Here is a 12,117-nt window from a genome sequence, read left to right on the forward strand (position 1 = left end):
GCCTCGCCCGGCCTCGCCTCGGGTCACCGCCGCCACGACGCCGCCGAGCCACCCACCGCCTCCACGCCGCTCCATCTCCGGCGACCGGGCCGGATCCGGCCGCCCCCTCACCAGCCCCGGCCTCTCCCCTCCATCTCCGGCGACCAAGGCGATTCCGGCGAGCTTGGTGAACAGTGCGCTACAGTACCCGGGCGCCAGATCTGGATCTTTGGAACCCTAGGGTTGACTTTTTCTCCCTCTCCCCTAATTTTTATGCCTACTTTGACCTGCCGTAACTTTGCATCCGTAGCTCCGATTTGGACATACAGTATATCAAAATGTTCGCCTCGACGAGTACATCATTTCATTCCATTGCATCATTTTCATTTGAGCTCATCTTGATGCCCAAAATGCTGTTAGAAGGAGGCTTCGTGAGTTAATTGTCAGATCTGCTAGTTCATCTTAGAATTTTGTCATTTTTGCCATGATTATTGTGTGCATGCTATGCCTGTGAGTCCTTCATATGTTTTGTTAAGCATTTTGTCTTCTTTCCAGAGGTGCAACTCATGCATTTTTAGGATGTGTGTGGTGACTTGTACAAGCTTGGAAAGTGAGGCATCCGGGAAATCTGTTTTCAGAGACTGTCTGGGATTATTTAGTTCATGATGCCATATGTTCAGCTTGTTTCCTAGTGATCCGTGCCTCTTGTGAGGATGATCAGTAAAGGAGTTTTGTTAATCATGTTATGCTCTATCCATCCATGTCTTTGTTTGCAATATTGGAGCACTATAGCTTGAGTCAATCGAGCTCTACTTTTGCTTCGTGGTGAATCTGGGCAGATCGTCAACTCGTTTGCGATTTTGCCAATGTTATTGTAGTTGATCCGTGCATGCCATGCCATTGATCTTACCATGACTAGCTAGTATTTTGTGCCTTCTTAATGGATGTATGCTTGCCTTGCCATGACTTACACCGTAGTGAGTGCATCGAGCTCGTTTACATGCCTTCGTGAGTTATATTTCAGCATGTCTCAGTTTTCACTAAGTCTGAAAACTGATTGTGTTTTAGCTATGTTCGTGTGCCCGTTAGTATATTTTGTGAACCCTTTTGGCCCCAGGTCACTTTGGGTCTTTTGTTAAGCTTGTTGAGTAGCTCCATGCCATGTTCTTACTTGTCTTAAGCAGGTCATGTATCATGTTGTTTTGCAGCTCCGAAGGGGGCTTCGTGATCTGAAATTTCAGACAAGTGTTAATTTCACCAAGTCTGGAATCTGTTTTGCATTTTCGTTTTTGCCATGCTTGTTTGAACCTCATATTGGATGAATTGGCCGTGGCTCAGTGCTAGTCTTTTGTTAAGCATCTTGTGTGCATCCCTGGCATGTATTTTGTTGTCATGTTTGGTGGCTGTAGCATGTTCATTTCATTGCATTTAGATGCCTACTTGCTGTAAATCGCAGGCCGGTGTCATTTTTTGAAATGCTTGCCATTTCCAAACCGTAACTCCGATTCCGATGATCTTTATATCGTTCTCAAGAGATTTCATCCCCTCTATCCAGTGGCACACTTGGTTCTCTAAGTTGAGGCCAGGTTCATGCATTTCCTGTCATATCTTGCATTTTGCATCCCACATCGCATCCCGCATCGCATATCATTATTTCATCATATTGCTTGGTCTTGCACGTGGTTGATTGTATCCTTGTTGCTTGTTTGTCTTGTTGGGTAGAGCCGGGAGACGAGTTCGCTACCCTCGAAATCACTACTATCTTTGCTATGCTAGTTTGCTCGCTCTTGCTATGCCAATGCTTCGGTGCCTACCTTTTGCTTGTCAGCCTCCCAATTTCCATGTCAAACCTCTAACCCACCTTGTCCTAGCAAACCGTTGATTGGCTATGTTACCGCTTTGCTCAGCCCCTCTTATAGAGTTGCTAGTTGCAGGTGAAGATTGGAGGCCGTTCCTTGTTGGAACATCATTTATTTACTTGTTGGGGATATCATTATATTGCCATGTTATCTTAATGCATCTATATACTTGGTAAAGGGTGGAAGGCTCGGCCTCTCGCCTAGTGTTTCGTTCCACTCTTGCCGCCCTAGTTTCCGTCATATCGGTGTTATGTTCCCGGATTTTGCGTTCCTTAAGCGGTTGGGTTATAATGGGAACCCCTTGATATTTCGCCTTGATTAGAGCTTGTCCAGCAATGCCCAACCTTGGTTTTACCATTCGCCACCTAGCCTTTTCTTTCCCTTGGGTTCTGCAGACTCAAGGGTCATCTTATTTACACCCCCCCCCCGGGCCAGTGCTCCTCTGAGTGTTGGTCCACCTGTCAGCTGCCGGTGGCCACCAGGGGCAACTCTGGGCTGGCCTACCCGTACCTAAGACAATCTGAGTGTGCCCTGAGAAAGAGATATGTGCAGCTCCTATCGGGATTTGTCGGCACATTCAGGCGGTGTTGCTGGTCTTGTTTTAACCTGTCGAAGTGTCTTGAGTTACCGAGATACCGAGTCTGATCGGAACATCTTGGGAGGAGGTCTATTCATTCGTTGACCGTGAGAGCTTGTCATGGGCTAAGTTGGGACCCCCCTGCAGGGATTGAACTTTCGAAAGCCATGCCCGCGGTTATGGGCAGATGGGAATTTGTTAATGTCCGGTTGTAGATAACTTGAACCCTAATTAATTAAAATGAAGCAACTGAGTGTGTTACCGTGATGGCCTCTTCTCGGTGGAGTCTGGGAAGTGGACACGGTGTTGGAGTAATGTTTGCGCAGGTTGCCTTCTAGATTCTCGCTCGCGCTTTGCCTCCTCTTCTCGCTCTCTTTTGCGAATAAGATAGCCACCATATATGCTAGTCGCTTGCTGCAGCTCCACACATAATTGCCTTACCCTTCCTATAAGCTTAAATAGTCTTGATCGCGAGGGTGCGAGATTGCTGAGTCCCTGTGGCTCACAGATACTATAACTCCAGATGCAGGTCCAGGTGATTCCGCTCCAGGTGATGAGTACGAGCTCAAGTGGGAGTTCGACGAGGACTCTCAGCGTTATTATGTTTCCTTTCCCGATGATCAGTAGTGGTGCCTAGTTGGGGTTTGATTCAGGGCCTTGTCGCATGTTGGGTTTTCTTCTATTTTGGCGCCGTAGTCGGGCCATGAGTGTTTGTATGATGGATTTTATTTATGTACTCTGATGTGACGTGGCGAGTGTAAGCCAACTATGTATCTCCCCTTTTATTATATATATTACATGGGATGTTGTGATGATTTCCTAATTTGCGACATTGCTTTCAATGCGGTTATGTCTCTAAGTCGTGCCTCGACACGTGGGAGCTATAGCCGCATCGAGGGTGTTACAAGTTGGTAATCAGAGCCTTCCACGACCTTAGGAGCCCCATTGCTTGATCGATTTTAGCAGACGAGTTGTGTCTAGAAAAATGTTTTGAGTCTTTTAGGAATTATATATCGGAGAGTCTAGGAATTCTTTTTACTTCCCAGTCTCATCGCTCTGGTAAGGCATCCTGACGTAGAGTTTTGACTCTTCTCTTCTCAAATTTCACTAAAAAAAATTTAGGATCACGCGAGTATCTTGGAATCGTTCCGATGGCTTATGATGAGAACATTGTCTTGGTGCCTCCTGTCAGGGGTTTAGTGGAAGTGTCCCGGGGAGTTGAGCTCTGAGGTGTTGTCATCATAATTTTATTGTTGCAATTCTGGAATACTTGAGATATGTTCGCCGACATCGAAAATCTCTTTTATGCAGTTCATTGGTGAGATAACCTCGACGCCACCCAGTACTGGGGCGGGAGTTCGGGAGTATCGCCATAACTTGTATAACGGATGCTTTTCGAAGGTTGAGGTAGATGGTTTCCGAAGTTTTCTCGGTTATGTGTTGAAGGATGGATACAACTGGATGTAGGATTTGCTAGTTTGGGTGAGATATTATGCTTCCCCTGTATCCCCAACACCTGATTGCATAACCGGAAAAGTTCGGGAGTTTCATAGGTGGGAATTCTAGTAGCTCTAGTTCTTCTTCCACGGATATTGGTTTGAGATTGGGATTTCTTACCGATTATTCGTTCTTGATCCGTACCTTGTTGATTTATTTCTCTACCTTAATTCCACGTGGCTTCTCAATTTATGGATATGTGACCATTTGAAGAGGAATGCATTCGTTCATTTTGTTCGGATGTGAAGACTATATGTTGCAATTTTCATTCCATTGGATTCAGCTTCAATATTTATCTGTCTATGTGCTAACGGTGGTCAACCTCTTCAGGATGGCTCCCGCTAAGAGCACCAGTCAGAACCAGAATCAAGATCCGCCACCGCCTCCACCTCCTCCAGAGGCATGGCAAGCTGTGATGGCCGCAACCAATGCAAACACACAGCTGATCATGCAAATTCTCCAAGAGCGCAATCAAGGCAGTCAAGGGAATCAAGGCAGCAATCAGAGTCACTTTGCTACACTCAACCAGTTCCTTGCTAACGGGCCAAAGACTTTCAGCAATTGTGTTGAGGCAACCGATGCTGACGATTGGCTTGTGGATCTGTGTAAGCATTTCGAGTGCAGTAACGTCAGGCCTGAGGACTTTGTCAAGTTCGCTTCCTTCCAACTCAAAGATCAAGCTGCAGAATGGTTCCAGCAGTACAAGGATTCCAGAGGTGGACGTGTTATCACTTGGGATGATTTCCGTCGAGATTTCCGAGCTCATCATATTCCGCAGAGCGTGGTTGAAAGCAAGCGTGAGGAATTCCGCAATCTGAAGCAAGGCTCTTTGTCTGTCTATGACTACAACAAGTTGTTCCAGAAGCTTGCCCGCTTTGCCAAGCAGGACGTGCCTGATGAGAAGAGCATGATATACCAGTTCAGGGGTGGTCTCAGAGAAGATATTCAGCTCGCTCTTGTTCTCTTTGAGCCCTTGAGATACGATGAGTTCTACAACATGGCACTGAAGCAAGAGGCTGCTCAGTTGAGGTGTGATGCTTCCAGGAAGCGAGTCAGAGATGTTACTCCTTCTTCCTCTACTCAAGTGGCCAAGCAGCAGAAGTTTTGGCTTCCTCCTCCTCCGTTCCATCAGCCGTATCAGCAGAAGAGCAAAGGTGGCAGTGGTTCTTCCCATCCACCCAACCCTGGCTTTCAGAACAAGACTTCGTCTCAACCTCCAAGATCGAGTGCTCCATATCACCGTCCGCTTTCAGAGGTCATGTGCAACAAGTGCCAACAGAAGGGTCACTATGCCAACAAGTGTTTCAACCAGAGGCGTCTTCCTCCTCCTCCTCCTATGAGATCGGCAAGTACAGCTGTGGTCAAGCATAACCCCAAGCATGCCAAGGTCAATTTGATGAATGCAGCTCAGGCAGAGGACTCGTCAGATGTGATCATGGGTAACCTTCCTGTTAATGATATTCCTACAAAAGTTCTTTTTGACACGGGTGCATCGCATTGTTTCATCTCAAGACCGTTTTCATCTAAGCATGGTTTGCCTTTGCAAATTTTGCCTAGTCCTTTAGCAGTTGTCTCTCCCGGTAAGCGCATGCAGGCTAACTCCATTGCTCCGGATGTTACTATTACTTTGGGTGACTACAAGTTTCTATCTTCTCCAACGGTTCTTGGTGACTCGGATATTGATCTTATTCTCAGAATGGATTGGCTTTCTAAGCACAAGGCTCAGCTTGATTGTGCAGCCAGGCAGATTCAATTGACTCATTCGTATGAGGATGTAATTGTCTTTGCCGCTCGGGATAATACTATTCGTCTGTTTTCTCTCAATGAGAAGGGTGAATTGGATGCCATCTCGCAAATTCCAGTCATTTGCGAATATCAAGACGTCTTTCCAGAAGAGCTCCCAGGAATGCCTCCGCACCGGCCAGTTGAATTCGTTATTGAACTTGAGCCTGGCATGGAACCTATGTGCAAACGTCCTTACAAGCTCAGACCTGAAGAGTTGAAGGAGCTGAAGAAGCAACTCGATGAGCAAGAAAGAATGGGTCTCATCTGGCCTAGTTCTTCTCCGTGGGGTTGTGGTGTTCTTTTTGTGAAGAAGAAGGATGGAACAGACCGACTTTGTGTTGATTAACGTCCGGTGAACAAGAAGACCATCAAGAACAAATACCCACTTCCCAACATCAATGAGCTGTTTGAACAACTCAAAGGTGCTCAAGTATTCTCCAAGCTTGATCTCCGTATGGGTTATCACCAGATTCGCATTTGTGAAGAAGATATTCCCAAGACAGCATTCAGAACAAGCTTTGGTTCATATGAATACACTGTCATGTCTTTTGGCCTCGCCAACGCTCCTCCGACGTTCTCTCGCATGATGAACTTCATCTTCAACGCCTACACCAATGACTTCGTTTTGGTCTATCTCGACGACATTCTGGTTTTCTCCAAGAACAAGGAAGATCATGCCAAGCACTTGCGTTTGGTTCTCGATAAGCTCAGGGAACATCAGTTCTATGCCAAGTTCTCCAAGTGTGAATTTTGGCTCGATGAGGTTCTTTATCTTGGTCATATCATCTCTGCCAAGGGCATTTCCGTGAATCCTGAGAAGGTGTCTGCAATTGTGAATTGGGAACCTCCTCAGAACGTGAAGCAACTCCGCAGTTTTCTCGGTCTCACAAGCTATTGCCGAAGATTCGTTGAAAACTTTTCCAAGATTGCGAAGCCTCTCTCTAATCTTCTCCAGAAGCACGTCAAGTACGTTTGGTCTCCAGAGTGTGATATTGCTTTCAACATTTTGAAAGAGAAGTTGATCACTGCTCCAGTTCTGACTTCGCCTGATGAATCCAAGCCGTACGAGGTCTTTTGTGATGCCTCTCTCCAAGGTCTTGGCGCAGTATTGATGCAAGAGAAGAAAGTTGTTGCTTATACATCTCGCCAGTTGAAGCCTAATGAGAAGAACTACCCCACTCATGATCTTGAGTTGGCGGCAGTTGTGCATGCTCTGTTGACTTGGAGACATCTTCTATTGGGAAGAAAAGTGGACATTTTCACTGATCACAAGAGTCTCAAGTACATCTTCACTCAGCCTAATCTTAACCTCAGGCAAACTCGATGGGTCGAAATGATGCAAGAGTATAATCCGAGTATCGAGTATACTCCAGGCAAGGCCAATGTGATTGCTGACGCTTTGAGCAGAAAGGCTTACTGCAACAGTCTGATTCTCAAGCCTTATCAACCCGAGCTTTGTGAAGCTTTCCGCAAACTTTATCTGCAAGTTGTTCCTCAAGGTTTCCTCGCCAACCTTCAAGTCTCTCCTATCTTAGAAGACCAGATTCGCCAAGCCCAGCTTCTTGATGCTATGGTGAAAAAGGTGAAGATTGGGATTGCCAAGAGTCAGTCCAAGTACAAGTGCTACCGCCTTGATGACAAGGACACTCTCTTCTTTGAGGATCGTATTGTTGTGCCCAAAGGTGAACTTCGTAAAGTGATCATGAACGAGGCTCACAATTCTCTCCTCTCCATCCACCCTGGGAGCACGAAGATGTATCAGGACCTTAAGCAAGCTTATTGGTGGACTCGAATGAAGCGCGAGATCGCTCAATTCGTGAATGAATGTGATGTCTACAGAAGAGTGAAGGCAGAACACCAAAGGCCAGCAGGTCTCCTCCAACCTCTTGCCATTCCAGAATGGAAGTTTGACCACATTGAAATGGACTTCGTGACTGAGTTTCCAAAGTCCAAGCGTGGCAATGATGCTATATTTGTTGTCATCGACAAGCTCACCAAAGTGGCTCACTTTCTGCCTATCAAAGAGTCGATCACTGCAGCTCAATTGGCGGAACTCTATACCTCTCGCATTGTCTCTCTGCATGGTATTCCTCAAGTGATCTCTTCAGACCGTGGCAGCATCTTTACCTCGAAGTTTTGGGATTCTTTTCAGAAGGCCATGGGCACTAACATCCGCTTCAGCACTGCTTTCCATCCTCAAACAAGCGGTCAAGTCGAGCGTGTCAACCAGATTCTTGAAGATATGCTCAGGGCTTGTGTGATCTCCTTCGGCATGAAGTGGGAGGATTGTCTTCCTTATGCTGAATTCTCATACAACAACAGTTTTCAAGCAAGTTCGGGCAAGGCCCCTTTTGAAATTCTGTATGGCAGGAAGTGCCGTACCCCTCTCAACTGGTCTGAAACTGGTGAACGTCAGCTGCTGGGTAATGACTTAATCACAAAAGCAGAAGAAATGTGCAAAGTCATTCGTGATAACCTCAAAGCAGCCCAATCCCGACAGAAGAGCTACTATGATAGTAAGCACCGTGATTTGGCTTTCGAGATCGGAGATCATGTTTACCTCCATGTCTCTCCTATGAAAGGTACTCGTCGCTTTGGTATCAAAGGGAAGCTTGCCCCTAGATATGTGGGACCTTTCAAGATTGTCAGCAAGAGAGGCGACCTCGCCTATCAACTCGAGCTTCCTTCAAACTTTGCAAATGTTCATGATGTGTTCCATGTCTCTCAGCTTCGAAAGTGCTTCAAGACTCCTGACCGCATCGTCAACTTCGAGGACATTGAGCTCCAAGAAGATCTTTCTTATCGTGAGCACCCAGTTGCTATTCTCGAAGAGGCTGAACGCAAGACTCGCAACAAGTCAATCAAATTTCTTAAAGTCAAGTGGTCACACCATTCCGACCGTGAAGCTACCTGGGAACGCGAGGATCACCTCCGTTCTGAGTACCCGGAGTTCTTTCAGTCCTAGATCTTGGGCCGAGATCTTTTCGTAGTGGTGGAGTGTTGTAACACCCCGGATGTAACTTTCCCTATTTGTACTCCAACTCTTGCCGTTTCCGGCGTTAAGTTATATTTATTTCTCGGGTTCGGGTCTTTGTCTCCGTGTGTTGTTTTCTTTGTCATGCATCTCATAGCATGTCATCATGTGCATTGCATTTGCATACGTGCTCATCTCATGCATCCGAGCTTTTTCCCCGTTGTCCGTTTTGCATTCCGGCGCTTCGTTCTCCTCCGGTGGTCATTTATCGCTTTCTTTCGTGTTTGGGGTTTAAACATTTCCGGATTGGACCGAGACTTGCCAAGCGGCCTTGGGTTACTACCGGTAGACCGCCTGTCAAGTTTCGTATCAATTGGACTTTGTTTGATACTCCAACGGTTAACCGAGGGACCGAAAAGGCCTCGTGTGTTGCAGCCCAACACCCCTCCAATTTGGCCCAAAACCCACCAAACTCTGCTCCATGTCCTAGAGCGTTCGATCACGATCGCGTGGCCGAAAACTGCACCTCATTTGGACTCTCCTAGCTCCACTTATGCCTATAAATAGCACCCCCATTCCAAATTCCGGATCCCCCTCCCCGAAACCCTAGATCCACTCTCACCACGCCCGCCGGACAAATTTTGCATCGACGGACATTGTCCGGCCGCACTGCCGCTGCCACGTGTCCGCCTCCCACTGGTCCGGGCGCATCTCGCCGCCGCCGGCCCGCAAGCCCACCGCGGGCCCTCCCCGGCCTGGAGCCGCCTCGCCGCCTGCTCCGCCCCGCGCCGCCGCCTGCTCTGCCCCGCGCCGCCGCCCACTCTGCCGCCCGCCGCCGCCTGTTCTTCTCCCCGACGCCGCCGCCTGCCTCCGCCGCGCGCCGCCGCCGTCCGCCACCCGCCGCCTGCCTCCGCCGCGCGCCACCACCTCACGCGGCCGCCGCCTCGCCCGGCCTCGCCTCGGGTCACCGCCGCCACGACGCCGCTGAGCCGCCCACCGCCTCCACGCCGCTCCATCTCCGGCGATCGGGCCGGATCCGGCCGCCCCCTCACCGGCCCCGGCCTCTCCCCTCCATCTCCGGCGACCAAGGCGATTCCGGCGAGCTCGGTGAACAGTGCGCTATAGTACCCGGGCGCCAGATCTGGATCTTTGGAACCCTAGGGTTGACTTTTTCTCCCTCTCCCCTAATTTTTATGCCTACTTTGACCTGCCGTAACTTTGCATCTGTAGCTCCGATTTGGACATACAGTATATCAAAATGTTCGCCTCGACGAGTACATCATTTCATTCCATTGCATCATTTTCATTTGAGCTCATCTTGATGCCCAAAATGCTGTTAGAAGGAGGCTTCGTGAGTTAATTGTCAGATCTGCTAGTTCATCTTAGAATTTTGTCATTTTTGCCATGATTATTGTGTGCATGCTATGCCTGTGAGTCCTTCATATGTTTTGTTAAGCATTTTGTCTTCTTTCCAGAGGTGCAACTCATGCATTTTTAGGATGTGTGTGGTGACTTGTGCAAGCTTGGAAAGTGAGCCATCCGGGAAATCTGTTTTCAGAGACTTAGTAGTTTTCACTAAGTCTGGGATTATTTAGTTCATGATGCCATATGTTCAGCTTGTTTCCTAGTGATCCGTGCCTCTTGTGAGGATGATCAGTAAAGGAGTTTTGTTAATCATGTTATGATCTATCCATCCATGTCTTTGTTTGCAATATTGGAGCACTATAGCTTGAGTCAATCGAGCTCTACTTTTGCTTCGTGGTGAATCTGGGCAGATCGTCAACTCGTTTGCGATTTTGCCAATGTTATTGTAGTTGATCCGTGCATGCCATGCCATTGATCTTGCCATGACTAGCTAGTATTTTGTGCCTTCTTAATGGATGTATGCTTGCCTTTCCATGACTTACACCATAGTGAGTGCATCGAGCTCGTTTACATGCCTTCGTGAGTTATATTTCATCATGTCTCAGTTTTCACTAAGTCTGAAAACTGATTGTGTTTTAGCTATGTTCGTGTGCCCGTTAGTATATTTTGTGAACCCTTTTGGCCCCAGGTCACTTTGGGTCTTTTGTTAAGCTTGTTGAGTAGCTCCATGCCATGTTCTTACTTGTCTTAAGCAGGTCATGTATCATGTTGTTTTGCTGCTCCGAAGGGGGCTTCGTGATCTGAAATTTCAGACAAGTGTTAATTTCACCAAGTCTGGAATCTGTTTTGCATTTTCGTTTTTGCCATGCTTGTTTGAACCTCATATTGGATGAATTGGCCGTGGCTCAGTGCTAGTCTTTTGTTAAGCATCTTGTGTGAATCCCTGCCATGTATTTTGTTGTCATGTTTGGTGGCTGTAGCATGTTCATTTCGTTGCATTTAGATGCCTACTTGCTGTAAATCGTAGGCCGGTGTCATTTTTTGAAATGCTTGCCATTTCCAAACCGTAACTCCGATTCCGATGATCTTTATATCGTTCTCAAGCGATTTCATCCCCTCTATCCAGTGGCACACTTGGTTCTCCAAGTTGAGGCCAGGTTCATGCATTTCCTGTCATATCTTGCATTTTGCATCCCGCATCGCATCCCGCATAGCATATCATTATTTCATCATATTGCTTGGTCTTGCACGTGGTTGATTGTATCCTTGTTGCTTGTTTGTCTTGTTGGGTAGAGCCGGGAGACGAGTTCGCTACCGAGGAGCCTTTGAGTTTGCTTGTGAGGATCCAGTCAACTCTAACAACAGTGCAGGCAAGATGATCATACCCTTGAAATCACTACTATCTTTGCTATGCTAGTTTGCTCGCTCTTGCTATGCCAATGCTTCGATGCCTACCTTTTGCTTGTCAACCTCCCAATTTCCATGTCAACCCTCTAACCCACCTTGTCCTAGCAAACCGTTGATTGGCTATGTTACCACTTTGCTCAGCCCCTCTTATAGCGTTGCTAGTTGCAGGTGAAGATTGGAGGCCGTTCCTTGTTGGAACATCATTTATTTACTTATTGGGGATATCATTATATTGCCATGTTATCTTAATGCATCTATATACTTGGTAAAGGGTGGAAGGCTCGGCCTCTCGCCTAGTGTTTTGTTCCACTCTTGCCGCCCTAGTTTCCGTCATATCGGTGTTATGTTCCCGGATTTTGCGTTCCTTAGCGGTTGGGTTATAATGGGAACCCCTTGATATTTCGCCTTGATTAAAGCTTGTCCAGCAATGCCCAACCTTGGTTTTACCATTCGCCACCTAGCCTTTTCTTTCCCTTGGGTTCTACAGACTCAAGGGTCATCTTATTTACCCCCCCCCCCGGGCCAGTGCTCCTCTGAGTGTTGGTCCACCTGTCAGCTGCCGGTGGCCACCAGGGGCAACTCTGGGCTGGCCTACCCATACCTAAGACAATCTGAGTGTGCCCTGAGAAAGAGATATGTGCAGCTCCTATCGGGATTTGTTGGCACATTCGGGC

The sequence above is a fragment of the Triticum dicoccoides genome, chromosome 4A, assembly GCF_002162155.2.
Source record: "Triticum dicoccoides isolate Atlit2015 ecotype Zavitan chromosome 4A, WEW_v2.0, whole genome shotgun sequence".
Taxonomy (NCBI): Eukaryota; Viridiplantae; Streptophyta; class Magnoliopsida; order Poales; family Poaceae; genus Triticum; species Triticum dicoccoides.